We start from the raw sequence: 18575 nt of genomic DNA on the forward strand, positions 1-18575 counted from the left end.
TTAATCCTGCTTCTCCTTGGGTTCCAAGAGCAAAACTTGAAATCTACATTTCAAAACAGTCAAAATAATTACCATTTGTGAGCCTTAAATCTATTTACATGCTTAATTTCTGTATTTCTGTCTGCGAGTGCAACTTTGACTATCAATTGCAAAAGGAATTCAAAGGACTGCCATACAATTTTAATTTAAGACATTAGGTTGAGACCTTTGAATGGCTGTTTTCATTGGAAACATACACAAATTATATACCTGTCTATCTACCTTTGGTAGGAGGCTCTTAAAGAGACAGAAGCCAATTTCAAGGCATAATATACAGTTGTTAAACAATGTCAAATTTCATTTAAGTTGTTTTTTTATTTATCCAGCATTTCCTAATAACTGAAGGTAACAGTTAAATCATTGTGCTATAAAATGGCACTACGTGTCTGGAAAATACACCACTTCCATCTAAAACCAGAATGCAATCTGATCTATTTTTTTCCCATCCATACTGTAAGTGTATTCCTACTGCTACCAAAATGAATGGCTAGTACAAATCTAGTGCTGTTATCTATAACATTTATTAATTGTTATTTGACTTTTCAAAATTCTGTAAAATTATGAACAATTTTGCATTAATTTTAAAATAAACGTGCAGAATGTTCAGAATAATATCAAAGAAAATGTTTACTGTTTTGAAACAAACTTTTCAAAACCTTCTGTACCTCAATATTGGTATTCAGCATGTACCTTCTTTCAACAAGACATCTAGCCACTTTATGACCAAACAGCCACATTAAGTTTTCTAAAAACAGCATTGCATAGAACTGTATTCATTGTACATTTTGTTTTCAGTATCAGGTAAAGGCCAAATGGCTTTCCACCCAGGGTGACATGATCTAGAGCGGTGGTCCCCAACCCCCGGGCCACGGACCGGTACCAGTCTGTGGACCAATTGGTACCGGACCACGCAAGAAAAAATTTAATACTTCCGTTTTATGTGTTGAGTCTGGAGGATCGTTTATTTTTAAAATCCTTTAACCGGATTCTGTCGGTTATGTCTTGTGCGCCAACATTGAGCCCACAAGCAGCAGAATGAGTTAGAAACAGCAGTAACAGCATCGGTATCGGTCGTCTCGACGCGCACCCCACATATGCAAAGTCTCGACTGGTCCGAGGTATAAAAAAGGTTGGGGACCACTGATCTAGAGTACCACAAGAAGTTGTGCGACTTATCTTTCCATGTACATTGATTTCTTTGGTATGTTTCTATAGCATATATTGTAAACTGGAAAGGCATACTGTGCTGCATGCAGTATTAACACTGTTAGCATATACTGCTGTACAATGTGAGAAACTTGAACCATTTAAGTTGGTGCCAGATTTGAAGGTCATAATTCAGTGCCAAAGAGCCAATTTTGTACTTTTAAAGGAGCACTTACTGCATTCGATGATCTCGAGTTCAAAATCGTACAAATTTAGAGCAATCAGATTTTTTCTTTACACTATGGGCTGATGTCCTTCATGTTTAAAATGTCTCTCTACTTGAACACGGCTGAAGCAATTAGCTCCTCAGGGTGACAACGTTTTTTAAGGAGCTTATCCCTCATTTCCATTGAGAGGTATGGCGTGGATCAGTGCTGTATTTTGTCTGTTTCCTTTGTACAAGTAACCCATACAACTGACATGTACCACACCATTCCTGGGCCGCCTTTAGTCCACAGGATAATGATACAGTTAGGACGGACCTACTGGGATCATACAACACAGTCCATCTATTGGGGGGAGAAAAACATCACTGTTTGTGATGAGCATACGAGTGCATCACATCTGTCGTCAGATTACTGTGACACCAGGTGAGGCATTTATTTGGGTTTAATCCTACCTGGCCAGTGAAAGTCTGATTTTTGGTGGTAACACTCTCCTAAATACTTTGGCCTATCAAATAGCATACCAAACCGCACAGACCCATGCAGAATCACTCAGTGGTGACAAACCGTTAATGAGCCACTCATTTGTTTCAGTTCAGATGAACTGGATAAACATGTAAAAGAAGCAGCAGACTGACGCTCAAAGGCAAAATTTTGCCCCCCCATCTATAAATTTCATCCATCCATCCATCCATTAATAAATATGTCTTGCCATCATTTTCATCTTATCTTTCTGTGTCATCTTTCAGTTTCTCCCGAGGTCTAAACCATTACGGCTGCTTCATTATGACATCATGTTTTCCATGTATTACGGTAAAAACCCTGGAATCCATCCCACCCTAGATTATTGTTTTCATCTTTTCTTTTTGTCTATTCTAGTTTTGTCTTCCTGCCACAATAGGATGAACCTGAATGGGGGAATGGAAAAGAAGAGGGGGGAAATTTCCGTTTCTCTCCATTGTTCTGCCAAGCTCTTGTCTTTCTCCTCCTCTTGTTCTCATCTCGTAATGCTGCTTATTGAAGCTCGCCCCATCGTTCTGATGTTTCAGTTTCACTTATTGGCTTAATTACAGCAGAGCGTCCTTAATGCAAATGATGAGAGACAAATGAAAAACAAATACAATCAAGACACTGTCTTATTAACCAGGTTGTCTGATCTAAATAAACACAGCCAAGCCAGGCTGGATGTTTGTTGTGTGCAGTGCAATGTGCTGATGGAGAAACTGTGACGAAAATGCAAACACAAGTCTACATATGCACACAGAGCAACACTGATTTGTGATGGGGTGATGGTAAAGAGGTGTGGAGCATTATCAGGTCAGTCAACAAGGCAAAGAGTAGAGGATGGAATCTGAAAATGAAAATAGCTCACTGGTCTTACAGTAAAACTACACATGGGGAAATGAATCCTTCAGATCCAATTAAAAGCCCTGACATTATGTTTGCAATTAGTTTAAGTGTTTGTTCTCACATTAAAAATATAATCAAAAATTAATTATACCAGCAGAAGCTTTGAACTTAAAAAGCATTAAAAAGGAGTCAGCCATATGCTTGTTGACTATCCTTTGCATGTTTCTACTGGTATTTTGATGATTTATCTTTTGATGATGATCATAGATAATTTTGGATTTTTAATCTATAAATCTGTACCTCATCAGTTATTTACAATTTTCCCTCCTTTATGTGGTGTTAGTTTTGTCAGTATTATCAGGATTTTACCTCTTTAATAATTACATCTAATTTCCAATTCTGCATCGATCATCAGTCTTTGAAATCTTTACTTTTTACATTTTCTATCCTTTTAATCTGTTTTTTGCCCCTTTAATTTGCCTGATGTAAATCACTTTCTGTTGCCTGAAAAGTTTTTTGTAAATAAAGATTAACTGAAAGAAATAGCTTGGATCCAAGGAAATATGTTAAAAGTGGAAAAAACAAAAAATTAAGCAAAGTAGTATTTAAAGTAGAAATAAGTAAATAAATCCTATTTGCAAAATATTTTTATCTCAGATGTTTTCTAAAACATTTTTTTAGTTTTTGAGTTCATACATCAAAAGACATTTTTTTAAAAAACTTTCTTTGCCAAAATCAACACTCCTGTCATGACTGTTTTTAAAAATCAACCTCAACTACTGGGAAGTTACAGTGGATCTATGGATGTATTTTGGTGCATGCTTGATCAGTCATGCATGTTGCAGATATCAACTAGTGTGTATTCATTTGTGTTTGTTTAGTGTAGAGAGCAACCCTCAGCCTGACAGTCATCTGGAGAGGCCTGCTTGCTGCAGCCATAAACAAGTCAGGTCCAAATTAGCTGCTTAGAAAACCCGTGGCCTTGAGTGCTGCTGTCCTACCCCCCAGCTACATTATTGAGCAATGCTAATGATCCAGGCTCTACTAATTTACTCTCTCTTCAACACACTTTCGTTGGCTCTTGGTTTAGATTTAGCCAGTCTGAAGTTGTGGGAGCTGTACCATTTTAGACTTTATCCCTTTAACCCCCCTTAAAGAAAAAAAAAAATAGCTCCCGAAAAACACACACCCACTGGGAGTGGGACTCTTCACTCTGACTCTTGCTGACTCTCTCTCAAGGTTTTGGTAAGCATTTCTGCTCCTCCAGGTTTTAATAAGCAGTGGAGCAGAGGGCTTGCCGGCATGTGTGTGTGTGTTGGCAGAGTGTGTACATGCATGGTTGTTTCTACATGTGCAAGTTTGAGCTGGTAACGAGACACACAGCCCCATCTACCAGTAGCGCTACCAGTGCCGCACCACTGTTTACTCTAGCAAATCCTGAACGAGGCCGCACTGCTCCAGAGAGAGCTTTGCTCCTGTTAATTGGTCATTAAAAGTAGTGGTTTGTGGGCCTCACTAAATCTTTAAACAGGCCATGAAATAATAAGAGGAGAGGTTTGTCACCGGTGTTAGCTCCCCAGAGCGAGCAGAGTAGCAGAGGGGAAGAAGAAAGGAGAACAGGACTCGGCTTTTGATCATTATCTGTGGAATTAGCATGACTGATAATAATTGCTCTGTTCATTTCAGACCTTGTAAATACATTGTGGATATGGGGCGGCACGTCGGCAGATGAAAGGAGGTTGGCATTGATGTGTGAGGGCGTAGAAAGAGGTGGGCTGGAGGGGAAGACTGTGGCAGTAATTATGATTAGTGAGAAAAATACAAAGTCTTGTTAGACACAGGTTGAGCCAGCAGTGGCTCAGTGTTCATTGCAGTGAACTTTGAGTGCTGCACATTACTGATATGAAATATGCCAGATTTAGCCATGCGAGCTCATTTATGTCTCAGGTTGACAGGTTGATCATTTAAAATAGAAACTATACACACAAAAAAAACATACACTAACTACAAAAACAACATAACACAAACCAGGGACTTTAATTTTAATCTTAATATACTGTGATATTATTTGAAAATATTACAGTAGTAAAGCTTTTTAAATATTCATCAAATCAGGCATTTTGTCTAGACTTATCACTGCTGAAGGAAGTTTCAGTATTCACAGACAAGCCAAATCTACCAAAAAGCTACTTAACACAAAAGATGGGAACTGGATCACAGTTCCACAATATTTTCTGATTTGCTTTTTTTTTTTTTTTTTTACAGAATGGCATGAGGAACAGGTACAAAGGAAAGAGCACAGCACAGCACACATCTGATTCTTACTTGACAGCAAAGCTGAGGCCTCCACAGTTGGACCTTCTCTGCCTGGTTGATACCTGAAATGACACACAGGCACATTGAGTTATCACTGCGTAGTAGACCGAGTCAAAAGTAGTGATTTTCTAGAATCAACTGAGGCTGAACGATTTCAGGAGAATGTACGGTAAAGTTGGTGAATGTTCCAATGATGATATGATTTGTAATATAAAAAGAATACAGGCCTAGCACAAATGTCATTCTTATATGGGTTTAATACAATCAGAAATTCAAAACAATGATTAGCATGGCCTTTATATAATTACCACATATGTATTAAAATCCAATCAGTTAGTTACAAATTTATTATGAAGAATAAAGCAACCCAATCCAACCTGACAAACTACATGTCCTAGTAAAACTACTACAGCAAAACCAAAAATAGTTTTTCCCCCTACCAACAGCCATAAAAACATATTATATGTATATAATACGTATTCCATTTAGATTAATCTTTTAATGATTATTGTGGTCATTAGCTTCAAATGATCCATCTCAAAATTTTCAGACATTCTCAACGTCTGAAAACGTTTCTAGTTCCATGTAGTCTTATCAGTCTAGAACTTTCTGAGCTAAACTTTACTTAAGTCTGTGAATCTAATTCATCATTTCCAGCTACTAAAACACTGAAAAACTGCAAATAATATGCAAACTTTTTAACAACACATCTTTGGGAAAAGAAAAAAGTAAAAAATAACCAGCACCCATTTGGTATCCTTGATGTTTTCAGTGTCCTAGTAGAACGTTTACGATGAGTGGCATCTCCGTGAAGAAGAGTGTTAGGAATGTTTTTAGATTTTAATGACTATATTAAATTTTTAATCACTTAATGATGTATTTTATTTTAATTTAAATTGTCAAATATTTATTTAATAACTTTAAGCAATAATAATTTATTCAGTTGTGGCCTTTTTGCTACATGACAAGGATATCTGCTGAGAAGAAAAAATCTGCCTAGTGACTACAGACTACAGAATATATGATTGGTTCATCATTTTCCTAATCCAAAATCAGCAGGAGTGGAAGTCAGATGGAAAACTCTGAATCAAGTTCATTTTATCCTTTTTAATATTGAAATGCTTTTTCTGATCATCTTATTTTGAATAATTTATGACATAATATGTTTGTTTGCTGTTGTTTATATTTAATTATTCATTTAATTTATTTCTTGGACCCTGAGGGGCTTCTCTGATGGCCTTGAGAACTGCCTCCAGATGAGTGTCTAGAGGGTTAAATGAAGTACATGACTTATCTTCTTCATTTGAAAAGAATGGTTGGTGACTTGAAGGGGCGATCTGACTTATCTGAGTAATAAAAAAGGAAATGTCTATGAGGTGGTTAAAAAGTGACTCACAGTTAGTCTGTATTGTATCTGAAAAGATTCAGTACCATAGAATTAGGAAAACTGCAAAATCACAAAATCGAAAGCAGCAAAATGCCTTGCCACTCACCCATTTGAACCTGGTGACTCGTGAAATATAACGGATTATGGTCCCGAATGGACATTAAAGGGGACCTATCATGCATCCTTTTAAACAAGTCAGGACAGGTGTAGGCTGTTCATTACAAAAACATGTTCATTACAAAATCACTCTCAGATAATGAGATTTCACCTGCTTAGTTCTGTCTATTTTGAGCTCCTTTTAGAATGAGCTGTTTTATGCAAATATAACTATTTAACCTATAAGAACATCTCAGAATTGATATATGCACATAGGGTTTTTATTTATTTAGTTTTTGTGCTGATGTTTCATGTGCTACTTGGATATATGTAATTTCCCTCCGGATAAATAAAGTGTCCCTTTATTTATCTATTTATGATCTACCTATGTAAAACCTGGTCACACCCAAACCTCAATGTGTATACACATGAAAATGGTTGCAAACTGATGTGCAAATGGACAACCATACATCTTCGACCTCGATTCAGACCCAGAAGCAGAAGATGGAGTCTTCTGCACAACCATCAAAGATGCAGAAGTAAGTTTCTAAATGATAAATAAGCAACAAAACACAGTGGTACAACCGGCTGACCAAACATCCTCATTTGTGGGCGGAGCTCCACTTAGGATAGCGAGGTAAGGAGCACTGCCCATTTACCGTGACAGACGTTTTTGAATCAGCTGGTATTCCAGCCACCAAAAAACATCAACTTATTGCCAGAAAAAGCCTGAATGTTTTTTTTTTTTTTTTTAGTCCGTGGACTGTTTCTAGAAACTGTAGAACAAAAAAATGGAAAGGGAATTATGCAAAACAGGTCCACTTTAAATTATAAGTGACCTTCTCTGAACAGGCACTATTTATTGTAGTGAAACTGGTATGTTATATACATTTATTACACAAAGAGGTAGAGGTGGAGTGTTCTCTGTATCTACCCCTGCAAGCTGTGGCTTAAAGTAAAGGAAAATCCAAAGTTCATAGACTCTCACCTAAACTCTTAAATAGGTTATCCATCATTTTCTCAAGGCTGCAGTTATCCATGTTAGTTTTGCATATTTTGTTCACAATTTTTCCTAGCATGTAACTTCCCACAAAGATACTTGAATAAACTAATCTGTGAAAAGCCAGCTTCTTTATCTATGACCTTTTGTGGCTCATCCTCTTTGTGGAGGGTGTCGAGTAAGCACTCTTTCCCATGTGTAAGTCATGGTACAATGAAATAAAAATTTGGCTTATTTATTTTTTAATTTAATAAAACCTGAATTTGGGGGTTTGGTAAGTCATAATCATCAATAATTCCAGAGAAACTGAGGAAAGTATCACTCTGTTTGTATAAATCTATATATCTAAGTTTAACTTTTCAGTGTTAAGTTCCTGAAATAATTGCTAATTCATTAAGATGCACTTGTAACCTCTTTCTTTAACTTGCACAATATTAAAATAACTTACAACCGTAGGATCCAGACAACAGGTGTCAAAGAACAGTTAAACACAGGACCTCACACAGACACACAATACACTGTGTATCATAACCTCGTAAGCCCTCTGAGAGTAATGATTCTGTTATACTTGCATGACTTCTCATATATTGATTTGTACCAGGAGGAGGCCCCTCCCAGGAGGGCCCCCGATTCCTCGGATCCCAGTCTCCCGCTCCTATTGTGTCTGAGTGTGCATGTGAGAAAAATATCAGCAGTCTACGTATGTGTGGGCAGACACTGTGTGAGTGGATGAAAATAAAAACCCCAGAAAGACCAAAAAGAAAAAGGGAAGGAATCTGAAGCCTCAAATTTAAACTTGCACACAAGCATGAGTTCTCACAGGCACATGCATCATGTGACCACGCACACCCTCATTGTTGGGGTATCAGTTTGAGCCGTCAATAATGGCGCAGTGGACTGTGAAGGGACAGGCATGACCCAGACTGCCCACGCTGCGAAGTGAATACATGCGTGTGGTGCCATACAACCACGCAAGTCCACCAAAAGACTCACACACAAGATTAAGAAAGCCTGATCGCTGACCTGCATGACCTTTCCCTCCTTCTGTCTGTGCGTGTGTGCCACATACCCCCTCTGCTGCTCCTGCTCCCCTCACTGGTCCACCCAGACCTCCCATTGTTTCCTCCTTCTCCTCCATTGTCTCAACTCAGAATAGAGGGATGAGCAGGCAGTAAAAGAAGGATGCGGATGCAGATAACCGGTTCTTCAAACAAGCTGTAAAAAAAAGAAAGAAATTAGTTTGCTGATGTGTTTTTTCTTTGCGAACACTTGCTAGAAGTTAGACTTTAAAATCCATTTGAAAGCCAAATTTCAATGCCCTTTTTTATTTTTTAATTGGAAACAACTTCGTACTTTAATTGGAATTAGCATAATTCTTTGCCTTTTTATTTAATGCACATAGACCTTGAGTGATTCTCGTTTTTTAAGCCATTCCCCTCTAACAAGTTCTGCATTTTTATCTGTGGAGAAAATTATGAAGAAGCAGGCAGCCTTCATCCATTTTCTCCCAAATCATAAAAATCTTCTTTCTTCTGTTTTCATAGCAGCAACTACAAAACCATGTTCTCTTCATGTCATCCATCATGTTTAGCTTCTCTTTTACTGCAATGTGCTGACAATACATCTCACTTACAAAGAAACAAGCCTTAAATTTGTCTTGTTCCTACTCTAACTTATATTTCTTAAGTGATATGAACACATGCAGGTAAAACATGCTTCTAACACAGAAGAAACATTTGACTTGTGAAGTAATATTTTGAAAATGGGCCTGTAAGTACACATGACAGCTAACTAGGTTTTGGCTGCCATCTTCAGGTTGTAGTGAGTATTATTCTGTGAGTCCATACATGTGATTTAAAAACCCCAAAGCTAAACATGCCGATTGTTCTTTCATGAAAATTAGACATCCCCACCCCTAATCTCTTTTAATTTTATTCAAGGATTTGTAGGAGCCATAACCCTAAGACTTACATTACACATAATCATTAAGTGTGGCACGTGTTTACATAAATCCACATCATCAGCTTGAATGTTGTTTTTTTTTTTTTTTTACAGATTTGCACACATGTTAATCGTTTCCCTCGAAAGCGTAAATGCCGAATGACTTGCCATGATAAAGCTCTGTTAAATGATGAAAGCAGAAAAATAACTGGTTTTACGGAAATAATCAGTCTGTTTTCAGGTGCAGCTCAGGCAAATGTAGCCAAGTTTACTGTTAGTATGATACCGAATGTGTTTTTTGTTGTTTTCTTTTTTAATGTGCAAATCTATCTCGAGGATTACATATAGAGAGAAAAGAAGTCTACTCCAAATCATGCTCTGAACCCTCGGGGAGTTGTGGTATTAAATAAGACCTACATTTGGAGCATTAGTGGAATTCAATATGTGCAATGTAATTATTCTGCTCAATAAGCCACTGGAGGAGGATATTCCATTTACTACAAGCTCTAAAGCAGGTACATTCAGGTGATGTTACATGTTCATGCAATATCAGCCAACTTGCTTTGAGTATAAAATGAGAAAAAAAATAAATGCATGCTTGTTAGTAAAAAAAACAAACATGTTTAAGCATATAGGTAATGTATTTTTGAGTTGTTGGTAAAAAAGAAAAAGGGATTGATTTGAGGGACTGCAAAATGATAGATTAGAGATTGAGCAATTTTTTTATTCCATCGCAGAGTCAATGTGAAATTTTTCAGAAATTCACTTTACTCAATCACCTGAGCCCTGTAGTAACATGGAAAAAATTCAAAGTTATTCCTAGAAATATTGATTTCCAGAGTCTTCCTAAGTTAAAATATTCTTATTTAGTTGTTGAAAAATTAAGGGAGAAAGAAAACAGTGCACTTTTGACCATCAGTCAATTTCTGCAAAGAAATGATTAAAATGATTTTATGTTTCATTTGTAATTGGGGAACTGTCCTCACTAGTTTATATGTATTTTCTTAAGCACGAGCCAAGAACGAGTAAAATTAGAAATACTGAATATTCTGAAGGCATCTCTTAATTATTTTTAATTCTGCATGTCAGTTAAAAGAATAGAATGCTGTAATCTCTCAGGTAATTTCATAGCAGTTTTTAAGATTTGACAAAATCTTAAAAGTTGAATATTTCATCATTTCCATTTATTTAAATGTAAAGATTTGCTCAACATCTTTGCTTTTAATCATTGGACAAAATAAATTTCCGATTTATTCGTATTATTTTTACACACACATCGGGCTTTACTTGGGCAATACGACTTGATGTTTTTCTTTGGGGTCTTAGCTCCCGATTTTAGGCTTTCAAAAAGTGCTGCACATAGAAGTAATAGTTTTGAATCCAAAAAAGATTAAGGAAATTTTAAGGTCATCCCGTAGTTATGCATCAAATCATTCTTGTCCTTGATCTGAAATGTTTATCAAACGCAAACTGTTCATCAAATTCAAACAATACATACACAGTATGTGAATCTGCATGTTGTTTGGTTAACACATTTATCCCCTAAAAAACTGTGAATGTTTTTTAGTTTTATATCATTACATAAATTGAAATAAAAACTTTGATTTTTAGTATTTAAACAGTCCATTACTGATCAGCGCTGATCAAAGGTTAATTGGCCGATTTCAACTTTTCATTGTTTAACTGATGGATCGCTGAATCCATATAAGTGGACTAATTAGCATGAGACACTGCTTTTGGTACCACCCTCTGTGTTGGTGCTAATCCAGTAATATTTAGATCTGAAAATGAAGCCAGAACAACATATGTCAAAGGATCAAAGCACAAACTCAGAGCTGTAGCCTAAATGCAGCATCATCAACCAAAAAACAGGAGTTTGAAAAGAGTGAGAGCAAGAGGGAGGGCTCATAGTGGGGTGGGGGGGTTGTGTGTGTTTCATGCTGTCCCAGTTGCCTAAAGTGATTCTCTCAATAATGTATTAGAGCTCTTGTTTATTATTTACTGTTTACACTGCTCAAGTCATGCTGCTTTTGTGGAGCGACACTCTCACCCACGCCGTCTGCGCAGAGCAGAGCAGGCGAAACAACAAGCAACAGCGCAGACAGACAAGCTGGTGCTGCCAAAGCAGGGCAGGCAGCCAACCAAACCGGGCAGCCGCCCGCTCTGCACCACGCTCACTTGATGCAGAGGCACTGGACTGAGAAATAAAGGACATCTCGGTTCACAGGAGCTGTTGTACATGCAACCTGAGGTTGTCAAAAAGAAAAACACGCACACATGCAGAAGGTTTAGAGCAGAAGGTACAGTGAGAGGGTTATGATAAGAAAACGTATGCAACTATCTAACTAGCACATCCCTGAATCCCGAGTGAAATAAAACAGTTCCACAATAAGAGCAACATTGGAGCTGCAGCAATTCATGGTATAGTCTAAATCTTAAAATTAATTTTAATCTTCAACCTTTTTAGAGATTTATGAATCAATGAAACAGGGATCAGAATTTACATTTCAAATTTTTTGTGACTGGCTTTGATCAGTAAAACACAAATCTGAATCAAGTTAAAATTTCAATGGCTTTGCCCATTTTTTGATGTTTCATTTAATGAATGAAAACTGGAAACTCCCAAGGACATTCAGTCTACAGTGCATCAACCAAAGGCATGGAAGTTGATGCACTGATGGGTTTTGTTTAATGTAAAGTTGATAGAGAAAGCAAAACAATTTTTGAAAAAATACAACTTTTAAAGCTTTTTTTACAGTTGTCTCATAACTTTTCTTATTTCGTATTATATACAAAATTCTACGTTTCTTGGCTTGTGTTGTTTGAGAAGCTGTATATTTTATTTGATTTGATTTTTAGTATTTGTAGGAAAACAAAGCTGTTGAGAAAATGTTTGTTTACCATCGGATTAGATTAAGAACTTTTGCTGATGTTAAGTGCATAAAATGAGATTATTCTTTGACTAGCCTTGTAGACACAAATTCGACTTGAAATACAACAGTATTATTAATTAACAGTAGTATTCCTTCTTTTTTTCATTTTTCTACTTCTTGTATGAGGGAGGAACCATACCAATATGAGTCTGCTAATTACAATTAAAGAAGTCTATCTCTGGTCAGACGATAATTATGTTGTCTAGTGCAGACATTAAAGTCAATCAGATCCCAGGCCGATTTCTCAGGAAAAAAAGGAGGTAGACATTTGTGCACACAACAAACACTCTCAGTACCCCCAAAACAAAAACAACCACACGCACTCTCTCACACACATACAGGCACCATTTTCAAAGTCATGAAACGAGGGGACTTCAAATGCAGCTATTTGTTTGGGGCCTGTTGTCGTGGGAATAGGCAGCGCGACTGTGCTGGTTCATTAGAATTCCTTTCAAGTTGTGGAGTGCGGCCTCCCTGTGTTCCTCTCCCCATATTCCCTGACCCTGACGCATCTCCGTGGGGCTGAGGTAGGGCGGGGCGCCTGGAGAGGAGGAGGAGGCAGGGCTTGGAAGTAAAGCACAGTACATTACGCTGTAAATACACACAAATAAAACACACTTCTGGATCCAAGAATACAGTGGGATTAGAAAGTAGACTGGTTCTCTACCAGGAACACACAGGGAAAAGTACTTGAAATAGATGTAAAGGCAGATAAACCCACTAAACTGCTGCTGCAGCACACATCCTTCAGCGCATTTAGGACTTATAAACAAACGCTACACCAACAAGACTACTCCTCCCAAAAAGTGTCACCTCACTGCATCACCCTCTCAGGGATTCAGAGGGAGGTTCACCTCAGCAGGCGGATCTCGACACTTGGTCACAGGAGAACCTGCGACGTTATGTTTTTGCCACCAGAGATGGTTGCAGGAAAACTATTTGTATGATGCACCTAGATCTTTCTGGCACACTAATAATTAGAACTGTCATCTCCTGCAAGAGCGTCTTAATGTGGAATGTTGAAATCTCCGATATTACACTTTACATTTTAAAGCATCTCTTTCGGATGATGCAAAAAGAAAAAAAAAGAGTGATATTAAAAATATAAGATTACCAGAAGGTCTATTAGGATTAGTACTTTATTATAAAAACAATTTTGAAAGAGCAAAATAAAGTAAAACTGATTCAATGAAATCTAGCAAATGTAAAATCAGAATCTGTTAAAAGTTTTTTCCAAAATAAGAGACAAAACAAAATTACAAATCACTTGATTTTTTCACTTAACCTATCCTGAGAAATGATCATCTGATCGAAAATTATTATTTTTTTAACCAGTGAATGTACCACACTTAAGCCGTAGTAGGATACAATAACTATACAAAACCCTTTCCTCTGGAAGTTGTCGTTGAAAGAAGACGACTTGGGTAGAGGAAATACAAAAGGTGTTGCAGGCTTTTAGAAAAGAAGTTAGAGTTTGTTTGTAGGTTGTTTCTTCAAGATGCTACTTTGAAGAAGAGAGTCTTCTTCAATACCAGGAATATCAGAAAATACCAGGAAGAAAAATTGCTGTGCTTTATCATGTTGAGCTTTTATTCGTCTATCATGGAAAATGTTGTATCTTGAAATATAATGTTAAATGCTTACTAAGACAATGCAGTCTTGGTTATGGTTATCAACCATGGTTATGGTTATGGTAACAAAATTAATCAGATCAGTAGTAATCTGATGGAAATCCTGCAATTGAAGGAAAAGGTTTATTAACTTTAAAGGGAAATAAATTCGCTTAAGCTTGCAGGTAACTAAATGAAGCAAACTAATTTGATAATAATATAAAATGTTCAAGATAGCTTAAAATGCCAACTCTGTAATCATTCAGTTTTGTTTGAAGGCATTAGTGAACTCTGCTTTGACTGCAGAGCTCTGTAATATCCAATGTATGAATACGCTTGTCATAAATTATTCATTATCTACATTCTGCAAATCTTTTTCAATAGTTTTTATTTATATTGTAAATATATTTTAGCTGTAATTGTAGATTTTCAGGGTTGTGGGCACCTGTTTAACTTTAGGCTGCTTTTCAAGAATAACTGTTTAATGTTATTAATAAAAGATTTTATCACCTAGACTGTTCCATTCTCATTAAGACAGTAGAAGAAACATTTTTGTTATTTGTGGTTATTAAATAGAAATCATGAGCAGTCAGAGCTTTACAAAATCCATGAGACAAAATACTCAAAGAAACTTTGATCAGGTCAACTCAAACAAATATCTAAGCTTGTCATCAAAACCATGCATGATAATGGCTAAGTGACAAGATTATTTTTTTTAATACAAAAACATTTACTTTAAAATTTGAAATTTTTTAAAGATTCATGACTTCATTCAAAAGGAAGACTTAATTCAATTTTGGCACCAGTATTCAATACATTTAAAATAATTTTAAATACTTTGTATACTTGTGTAAAATATATAAAAAAATAATGTTCTCTGAAAAGTCACCTGCACTGTCCAGTTTGGGCAAAGTAAAAATTATGTAAACTGTGGCCTTTTTTTTCCTTCATCTCAGATGGACTGAGGTCACTTTGGCAGTCTGGGCTCCCGGACAAGACCCCAGCGGGTGCCAGACTGCAGGGAGAGGGACGCAGAGCTGCTGCCCGTCACAGCCCACTGGTCGCCTGACGGGCCCCAAGGCCTGCCAGACTGACACTGGCCCTGGCCAGGCAGGAGGCAGAGTGGGCAAGGGAGGGGGGCCAAGGAAGAGGTGCATGGAGGTGGAGGTTGGCATAGCGGACAGTCTGAATCCAATGCATTTATCCATTTCATGTGGTCTCATAGCGGTGAAGGGATTGTGTTCATTACTGGTGTATGTGACTAAAAAGAACAGGAGTTACTCAGCACATGATAGACGGTAATACATAAAATAATCAGCAATACTATTTTTGTACCTTTTGTAGCTGAGTTGAAAAAACTGCCCGATAAAAGAAGACATGGGCTATCTGGGGAAAAATGAAAGAATGTGAAGAAAAAAAAGGATAAAAGAGAGAAAAACTAGTTGTGTGTCCCAGCATGTGTCTGAGGCTCTCATAGAAGAGGGAGGAGGGCAACACTCACAGAGTCACTCAGGCGTGTCCAGAGCATGAGCCAAGTAGCTCTACCATGTTCAAGTGTACACACATAAAAACACACTTCCAGCACTGTACTGGAAGTGCCCACCTGTACTGTCTCTACAGCACCTGACACACACACACACCCCTACAGATGCACACAACACACAAACTTTTTACCCTGTAAATTTGACATTCAGGCTGATTGAATATTTGCTTGAACTTTTTCGACAGTACATCTCTTAGAGTGTTTTTCTTAGAGATCTTTTCGGTATAACACAACCCTCACTAGGTTTAAAAACACACCAGCTTTGTGTGTTTACACCTGTCTCTAAAAGTGTCCCATCTTTGCAGGGCATGTTGCTTTTAATGTAGAAAAACTCAAGAACATCACAAAGCAGCAGATTCAACATGCAACGTGTGTGCATGCACGAGAGCAGCATAGTGCCGTTATGAAATGACAGCCTCAGTAAATTTCACTATATTTACTCAGTAATTTAAAATACCTTTGAGAAAGGTGTGCAGGTCTGCAACTCCTTGGCATCACAGAAATAAATAAATAATTTCTTGACGTGCTAATCTCATAATTCCCATCCTAAATTCCATCTTAAAATATATAATAAAACTTTAATTTAAACCATAAAAATATTTATCTTAGAATCCAGCAGATAACTTTTAGGTCTTTGATCAGCTTCATTCTTATAGGAAAAGAGCAAGTAGTCTGTTCTATGTGTTGCTTACAATAAGAGGTTTGTCCTATTTATATTTTACTTGATTTATTAGTTTCATGGCTTGCTTTATCAATCCTTACTTTAGTTGATCAACAGCATGAGTCAGACATTGGTCCATTAATATTAGAAGTTAGATTTTTTTCCAATCACTAAGTAAGCTGTCAGATTTGCCATGTTTATGCTAACAAAATATCAAAAATGTAAAGAAATTTGTTCTTAATCTGTATGTGGATAGTTTTGTGAATTTAAAACTGTGTAATTCTTGCTTTTGATAAGAAGTAACGTCACATCTACTATCCTGCTGCTATCATAATATAGTATATTAATTTGTGTTATAATATCAGTTGTGTCCTTCTGCAGTTTTATTGGTGCTCCTTAAACCCCAAACTATGACTGTCCATGCGTTTTTGTTCTGTTTTTTGCAAACAGCCACATTTATTTTTCCTCTGAATGGGAGAAAAGAAACACACTTTCAATAAGCTGATGAACTGTGCACAGCAACAAGTGAGAAAAGGGTAGCCACACTCATTGCTTGTTCCACACTTTCTCCAGCACATCATTAAAAGAACAAACAACGGTTTTAAAACAACTTTTAAAAACTTTGTTGTACCTTAATAACTATTTCAAGCCCGTGCCTTAAAGAGAGTAGATTGCATCTCGTCAAAGTACGATCCATGCTCCACAACAGTGTGAGGTGTAACTTTGCAATTAAATAGTAAATGAATCAATGTTTCTATATGTTTGTGTGTGAACGTGTGTGTTGGCGGGCCTCAGGGGCCCATTCTAATGAGCTATCTGTGTGCATTTCTAACAAGAGCTCGGTACAGCGCCCACGGCACTGTCATCCTGGGCCGCAGCTGACCTTGCTCTGCTGCTGAGGCTGTGTCGTTCACTATATTTATGGCGCCAACACCACCTTGCTGTGTGCTTATGTGTGAAAATGTACGTTCACCAATGTGTGTATTCAGTAAGGGGTGGGAGTGCAGGAAGCAAATACTGTGTATATCAGCATAATGAATCAAGTGGCAGGGAGAGAGCGAGGAAAATACGGAGGGAGGGTGGAATCGAGCAGTGGATGGAAAAAGCCATTTCCCCTCCACTGTTTCTCTCCTCGCGGCAACCAACCCCTGTGGTGTCTATTCCCTCTATTCGCCTTTTCCCCTTTTGCCACCCCTATTCTATTCTTCCATTGTCCTTTTTTCTTAGCCTGATTTGATCAGATTGCTACAGGATTAACACAGACCATCAAAACATTGTGACCCCTCTATCTGCACCCTGAATGTATAGCATCAACCCTCCTGGTGAGAAAGGGAGATTGAAATAGTGAAACAAAAAAAATAAATAAATAAATAAAAAATATATATATATAAGCTGCAAGCATGCACTAGATCATTTTAATCGACCTTGCATGTATTCATGCAGCACAGTGAGTTTGGCACCAACCAAGCAAACCGAATCACCAATGGAATAATAATAATGCAAGTGCATGGAATCATCTGGAGCGCCTGTGCACGCTCACACATTTGGATACATACATGGCCTCAGTATGCAAAGCTCCCCTGTGCTGGGTTAAGGGAGTGGGGCATGCTGCTGTGAATACTCATCTGAGGCGTGCAGAGGGAGCTGTGTGTATCCCCCCATAACCTCGGGGCGAGAGGTAGGGGAGGGCACTCAATTTGCACGGGACACACATACACACATTGGAAAAACTCATTGGATACACAAACAGAGAAGTCAGACACATACAAGTCCATGCACCACCACTCACACACACAACAGCCCATACTTGCGCACACATTTGGAAAAGCAGGCGATAAGCAAAAGGAGCACTAGGGGGAAGGAGAGAGGAGAGATGCGGGGTGGGGGTGGGTGCCGTGACCAAAAGTAAAGTTTTAATTCGGTCCTCGGGGACACTGCTTACTCATCCAACTCCCCCAAGGACCGACTTCCTCTGAAATCTATTCAAATCACATCTCTCCACCGCCTTTTATTGCATTTCTCATATCCCCCCATCACAAAGTGACAAATCACCACACACTTCATAGAACCAACATCACTTTCTCTCCATTTTGGAGGACAGATTTGGGGGGATTTTTACTTTTAAACTGATTAGAGAAACTCCCTTCCCACTGGAATTTCCATTTATTTCCATGAGCATTACTGTACACAAGATAGTCCACAGATACCTTTAGCAGGGCTGAAACATCCAGCCGAAACACACCTGGAGTTATTTTTGAGTAGGAGGGATTATTTATCGAACAAATTTCCTCTCGAATACAGTACACAGACACGCAGATGTCCGGAAAAA

At 37.7% G+C, this 18575-nt stretch overlaps 1 long non-coding RNA gene across 2 annotated transcripts in view; it reads right to left on the minus strand.

Annotated features, from left to right (window-relative positions):
• The window catches only part of LOC114140580 (uncharacterized), a 59957-nt gene that overhangs the window by 14109 nt on the left and 27273 nt on the right, over positions 1 to 18575 (minus strand). The window contains exons 3-4 of one of the 2 annotated variants that reach the window (XR_003594609.1): positions 8628 to 8773; positions 5085 to 5137 (exon numbers count right to left, since the gene is read on the minus strand). This is a non-coding gene — a long non-coding RNA (uncharacterized LOC114140580). Of the gene's footprint in view, positions 1 to 4835; positions 5138 to 8627; positions 8774 to 18575 lie in introns of those variants that run through there. The other variant, XR_003594608.1, reaches the window with a different exon arrangement.

The sequence above is a fragment of the Xiphophorus couchianus genome, chromosome 3, assembly GCF_001444195.1.
Source record: "Xiphophorus couchianus chromosome 3, X_couchianus-1.0, whole genome shotgun sequence".
In the NCBI taxonomy this organism is placed as follows: domain Eukaryota; kingdom Metazoa; phylum Chordata; class Actinopteri; order Cyprinodontiformes; family Poeciliidae; genus Xiphophorus; species Xiphophorus couchianus.